This window comes from Triticum aestivum, unplaced genomic scaffold (genome assembly GCF_018294505.1).
Source record: "Triticum aestivum cultivar Chinese Spring unplaced genomic scaffold, IWGSC CS RefSeq v2.1 scaffold100969, whole genome shotgun sequence".
Lineage (NCBI taxonomy): Eukaryota > Viridiplantae > Streptophyta > Magnoliopsida > Poales > Poaceae > Triticum > Triticum aestivum.
The window spans coordinates 37,424-42,528 of record NW_025228656.1 but is presented as its reverse complement, the minus strand read 5'-3'; the positions used below and the strand labels follow the sequence as shown (position 1 = coordinate 42,528).

The 5,105-nt window shown below is 51.6% G+C and overlaps 12 non-coding genes across 12 annotated transcripts; all 12 read left to right on the top strand.

Moving 5' to 3' along the window:
* Window positions 1-127: 127 nt before the first annotated feature.
* Window positions 128-246, top strand: LOC123174510 (5S ribosomal RNA). Its single transcript, XR_006487116.1, has one exon. It is a non-coding gene; the product is annotated as a 5S ribosomal RNA (ribosomal RNA).
* A 297-nt stretch (window positions 247-543) lies between these two features.
* Window positions 544-662, top strand: LOC123174483 (5S ribosomal RNA). Its single transcript, XR_006487094.1, has one exon. It is a non-coding gene; the product is annotated as a 5S ribosomal RNA (ribosomal RNA).
* A 297-nt stretch (window positions 663-959) lies between these two features.
* LOC123174492 (5S ribosomal RNA) lies at window positions 960-1,077 on the top strand. The gene has a single exon (XR_006487102.1). It is a non-coding gene; the product is annotated as a 5S ribosomal RNA (ribosomal RNA).
* Window positions 1,078-1,374: 297 nt separating this feature from the next.
* On the top strand, window positions 1,375-1,493 carry LOC123174488 (5S ribosomal RNA). The gene has a single exon (XR_006487099.1). It is a non-coding gene; the product is annotated as a 5S ribosomal RNA (ribosomal RNA).
* Window positions 1,494-1,790: 297 nt separating this feature from the next.
* Window positions 1,791-1,909, top strand: LOC123174509 (5S ribosomal RNA). The gene has a single exon (XR_006487115.1). It is a non-coding gene; the product is annotated as a 5S ribosomal RNA (ribosomal RNA).
* Window positions 1,910-2,206: 297 nt separating this feature from the next.
* LOC123174489 (5S ribosomal RNA) lies at window positions 2,207-2,325 on the top strand. The gene has a single exon (XR_006487100.1). It is a non-coding gene; the product is annotated as a 5S ribosomal RNA (ribosomal RNA).
* Window positions 2,326-2,622: 297 nt separating this feature from the next.
* Window positions 2,623-2,741, top strand: LOC123174472 (5S ribosomal RNA). Its single transcript, XR_006487084.1, has one exon. It is a non-coding gene; the product is annotated as a 5S ribosomal RNA (ribosomal RNA).
* A 297-nt stretch (window positions 2,742-3,038) lies between these two features.
* On the top strand, window positions 3,039-3,157 carry LOC123174508 (5S ribosomal RNA). Its single transcript, XR_006487114.1, has one exon. It is a non-coding gene; the product is annotated as a 5S ribosomal RNA (ribosomal RNA).
* A 297-nt stretch (window positions 3,158-3,454) lies between these two features.
* Window positions 3,455-3,573, top strand: LOC123174478 (5S ribosomal RNA). The gene has a single exon (XR_006487089.1). It is a non-coding gene; the product is annotated as a 5S ribosomal RNA (ribosomal RNA).
* A 297-nt stretch (window positions 3,574-3,870) lies between these two features.
* Window positions 3,871-3,989, top strand: LOC123174511 (5S ribosomal RNA). The gene has a single exon (XR_006487117.1). It is a non-coding gene; the product is annotated as a 5S ribosomal RNA (ribosomal RNA).
* A 297-nt stretch (window positions 3,990-4,286) lies between these two features.
* LOC123174526 (5S ribosomal RNA) lies at window positions 4,287-4,405 on the top strand. The gene has a single exon (XR_006487132.1). It is a non-coding gene; the product is annotated as a 5S ribosomal RNA (ribosomal RNA).
* A 297-nt stretch (window positions 4,406-4,702) lies between these two features.
* LOC123174524 (5S ribosomal RNA) lies at window positions 4,703-4,821 on the top strand. Its single transcript, XR_006487130.1, has one exon. It is a non-coding gene; the product is annotated as a 5S ribosomal RNA (ribosomal RNA).
* Window positions 4,822-5,105: the final 284 nt, after the last annotated feature.

The window sequence follows — 5,105 nt, the reverse complement described above, 5'->3', positions numbered from 1 at the left end:
GGAGGGGTGGAAACCGCGTTAAACTCGTCTCCGTAGTTGAGAGGGAGCGGCCAAAGCAATGTACAATCGTCTTTGTAGTGGAGCTGGGAGGGGCAAGGATAAGGGACGAAGACCGGGGTAACATGTCGGATGCGATCATACCAGCACTAAAGCACCGGATCCCATCAGAACTCCGAAGTTAAGCGTGCTTGGGCGAGAGTAGTACTAGGATGGGTGACCTCCTGGGAAGTCCTCGTGTTGCATTCCCTTTTTAATTTTTTTCGCGCCGCTTGCAAAACAAAACGCACGTGTAAGTAATATATTTACCATGTTTTATTATTTTGCACGAGTGCGGTAAGTCATAGCTGGGTGCTCACGATTCACGGGTCCAGCGTCGGCGTTGTGGCGCGGCAAGCGTGCACTGGTGCGGTTGAGAGGGAGGTGTGGAAACCGCGTTAAACTCGTCTCCGTAGTTGAGAGGGAGTGGCCAAAGCAATGTACAATCGTCTTTGTAGTGGAGCTGGGAGGGGCAAGGATAAGGGACGAAGACTGGGGTAACATGTCGGATGCGATCACACCAGCACTAAAGCATTGGATCCCATCAGAACTCCGAAGTTAAGCGTGCTTGGGCGAGAGTAGTACTAGGATGGGTGACCTCCTGGGAAGTCCTCGTGTTGCATTCCCTTTTTAATTTTTTTCGCGCCGCTTGCAAAACAAAACGCACGTGTAAGTAATATATTTATCGTGTTTTATTATTTTGCACGAGTGCGGTAAGTCATAGCTGGGTGCTCACGATTCACGGGTCCAGCGTCGGTGTTGTGGCGCGGCAAGCGTGCACTGGTGCGGTTGAGAGGGAGGGGTGGAAACCGCGTTAAACTCGTCTCCGTAGTTGAGAGGGAGCGGCCAAAGCAATGTACAATCGTCTTTGTAGTGGAGCGGGGAGGGGCAAGGATAAGGGACGAAGACCGGGGTAACATGTCGGATGCGATCATACCAACACTAAAGCACCAGATCCCATCAGAACTCCGAAGTTAAGCGTGTTGGGCGAGAGTAGTACTAGGATGGGTGACCTCCGGGAAAGTCCTCGTGTTGCATTCCCTTTTTAATTTTTTTCGCGCCGCTTGCAAAACAAAACGCACGTGTAAGTAATATATTTACCGTGTTTTATTATTTTGCACGAGTGCGGTAAGTCATAGCTGGGTGCTCACGATTCACGGGTCCAGCGTCGGCGTTGTGGCGCGGCAAGCGTGCACTGGTGCGGTTGAGAGGGAGGGGTGGAAACCGCGTTAAACTCGTCTCCGTAGTTGAGAGGGAGCGGCCAAAGCAATGTACAATCGTCTTTGTAGTGGAGCTGGGAGGGGCAAGGATAAGGGACGAAGACCGGGGTAACATGTCGGATGCGATCATACCAGCAATAAAGCACCGGATGCCATCAGAACTCCGAAGTTAAGCGTGCTTGGGCGAGAGTAGTACTAGGATGGGTGACCTCCTGGGAAGTCCTCGTGTTGCATTCCCTTTTTAATTTTTTTCGCGCCGCTTGCAAAACAAAACGCACGTGTAAGTAATATATTTACCGTGTTTTATTATTTTGCACGAGTGCGGTAAGTCATAGCTGGGTGCTCACGATTCACGGGTCCAGCGTCGGCGTTGTGGCGCGGCAAGCGTGCACTGGTGCGGTTGAGAGGGAGGGGTGGAAACCGCGTTAAACTCGTCTCCGTAGTTGAGAGGGAGCGGCCAAAGCAATGTACAATTGTCTTTGTAGTGGAGCTGGGAGGGGCAAGGATAAGGGACGAAGACCGGGATAACATGTCGGATGCGATCATACCAGCACTAAAGCACCGGATCCCATCAGAACTCCGAAGTTAAGCGTGCTTGGGCGAGAGTAGTACTAGGATGGGTGACCTCCTGGGAAGTCCTCGTGTTGCATTCCCTTTTTAATTTTTTTCGCGCCGCTTGCAAAATAAAACGCACGTGTAAGTAATATATTTACCGTGTTTTATTATTTTGCACGAGTGCGGTAAGTCATAGCTGGGTGCTCACGATTCACGGGTCCAGCGTCGGCGTTGTGGCGCGGCAAGCGTGCACTGGTGCGGTTGAGAGGGAGGGGTGGAAACCGCGTTAAACTCGTCTCCGTAGTTGAGAGGGAGCGGCCAAAGCAATGTACAATCGTCTTTGTAGTGGAGCTGGGAGGGGCAAGGATAAGGGACGAAGACCGGGGTAACATGTTGGATGCGATCATACAAGCACTAAAGCACCGGATCCCATCAGAACTACGAAGTTAAGCGTGCTTGGGCGAGAGTAGTACTAGGATGGGTGACCTCCTGGGAAGTCCTCGTGTTGCATTCCCTTTTTAATTTTTTCCGCGCCGCTTGCAAAACAAAACGCACGTGTAAGTAATATATTTATCGTGTTTTATTATTTTGCACGAGTGCGGTAAGTCATAGCTGGGTGCTCACGATTCACGGGTCCAGCGTCGGCGTTGTGGCGCGGCAAGCGTGCACTGGTGCGGTTGAGAGGGAGGGGTGGAAACCGCGTTAAACTCGTCTCCGTAGTTGAGAGGGAGCGGCCAAAGCAATGTACAATCGTCTTTGTAGTGGAGCTGGAAGGGGCAAGGATAAGGGACGAAGACCGGGGTAACATGTTGGATGCGATCATACCAGCACTAAAGCACCGGATCCCATCAGAACTCCGAAGTTAAGCGTGCTTGGGCGAGAGTAATACTAGGATGGGTGACCTCCTGGGAAGTCCTTGTGTTGCATTCCCTTTTTAATTTTTTCCGCGCCGCTTGCAAAACAAAACGCACGTGTAAGTAATATATTTACCATGTTTTATTATTTTGCACGAGTGCGGTAAGTCATAGCTGGGTGCTCACGATTCACGGGTCCAGCGTCGGTGTTGTGGCGCGGCAAGCGTGCACTGGTGCGGTTGAGAGGGAGGGGTGGAAACCGCGTTAAACTCGTCTCCGTAGTTGAGAGGGAGCGGTCAAAGCAATGTACAATCGTCTTTGTAGTGGAGCTGGGAGGGGCAAGGATAAGGGACGAAGACCGGGGTAACATGTTGGATGCGATCATACCAGCACTAAAGCACCGGATCCCATCAGAACTCCGAAGTTAAGCGTGCTTGGGCGAGAGTAGTACTAGGATGGGTGACCTCCTGGGAAGTCCTCGTGTTGCATTCCCTTTTTAATTTTTTCCGCGCCGCTTGCAAAACAAAACGCACGTGTAAGTAATATATTTACCATGTTTTATTATTTTGCACGAGTGCGGTAAGTCATAGCTGGGTGCTCACGATTCACGGGTCCAGCGTCGGCGTTGTGGCGCGGCAAGCGTGCACTGGTGCGGTTGAGAGGGAGGGGTGGAAACCACGTTACACTCGTCTCCGTAGTTGAGAGGGAGCGGCCAAAGCAATGTACAATCATCTTTGTAGTGGAGCTGGGAGGGGCAAGGATAAGGGACGAAGACCGGGGTAACATGTTGGATGCGATCATACCAGCACTAAAGCACCGGATCCCATCAGAACTCCAAAGTTAATCGTGCTTGGGCGAGAGTAGTACTAGGATGGGTGACCTCCTGGGAAGTCCTCGTGTTGCATTCCCTTTTTAATTTTTTTCGCGCCGCTTGCAAAACAAAACGCACGTGTAAGTAATATATTTACCGTGTTTTATTATTTTGCACGAGTGCGGTAAGTCATAGCTGGGTGCTCACGATTCACGGGTCCAGCGTCGGCGTTGTGGCGCGGCAAGCGTGCACTGGTGCGGTTGAGAGGGAGGGGTGGAAACCGCGTTAAACTCGTCTCCGTAGTTGAGAGGGAGCGGCCAAAGCAATGTACAATCGTCTTTGTAGTGGAGCTGGGAGGGGCAAGGATAAGGGACGAAGACCGGGGTAACATGTTGGATGCGATCATACCAGCACTAAAACACCGGATCCCATCAGAACTCCGAAGTTAAGCGTGCTTGGGCGAGAGTAGTACTAGGATGGGTGACCTCCTGGGAAGTCCTCGTGTTGCATTCCCTTTTTAATTTTTTTCGCGCCGCTTGCAAAACAAAACGCACGTGTAAGTAATATATTTACCGTGTTTTATTATTCTGCACGAGTGCGGTAAGTCATAGCTGGGTGCTCACGATTCACGGGTCCAGCGTCGGCGTTGTGGCGCGGCAAGCGTGCACTGGTGCGATTGAGAGGGAGGGGTAGAAACCGCGTTAAACTCGTCTCCGTAGTTGAGAGGGAGCGGCCAAAGCAATGTACAATCGTCTTTGTAGTGGAGCTGGGAGGGGCAAGGATAAGGGACGAAGAACGGGGTAACATATCGGATGCGATCATACCAGCACTAAAGCACCGGATCCCATCAGAACTCCGAAGTTAAGCGTGTTTGGGCGAGAGTAGTACTAGGATGGGTGACCTCCTGGGAAGTCCTCGTGTTGCATTCCCTTTTTAATTTTTTCCGCGCCGCTTGCAAAACAAAACGCACGTGTAAGTAATATATTTACCGTGTTTTATTATTTTGCACGAGTGCGGTAAGTCATAGCTGGGTGCTCACGATTCACGGGTCCAGCGTCGGCGTTGTGGCGCGGCAAGCGTGCACTGGTGCGGTTGAGAGGGAGGGGTGGAAACCGCGTTAAACTCGTCTCCGTAGTTGAGAGGGAGCGGCCAAAGCAATGTACAATCGTCTTTGTAGTGGAGCTGGGAGGGGCAAGGATAAGGGACGAAGACCGGGGTAATATGTCGGATGCGATCATACCAGCACTAAAGCACCGGATCCCATCAGAACTCCGAAGTTAAGCGTGCTTGGGCGAGAGTAGTACTAGGATGGGTGACCTCCAGGGAAGTCCTCGTGTTGCATTCCCTTTTTAATTTTTTTCGCGCCGCTTGCAAAACAAAACGCACGTGTAAGTAATATATTTATCGTGTTTTATTATTTTGCACGAGTGCGGTAAGTCATAGCTGGGTGCTCACGATTCACGGGTCCAGCGTCGGTGTTGTGGCGCGGCAAGCGTGCACTGGTGCGGTTGAGAGGGAGGGGTGGAAACCGCGTTAAACTCGTCTCCGTAGTTGAGAGGGAGCGGCCAAAGCAATGTACAATCGTCTTTGTAGTGGAGCTGGGAGGGGCAAGGATAAGGGACGAAGACC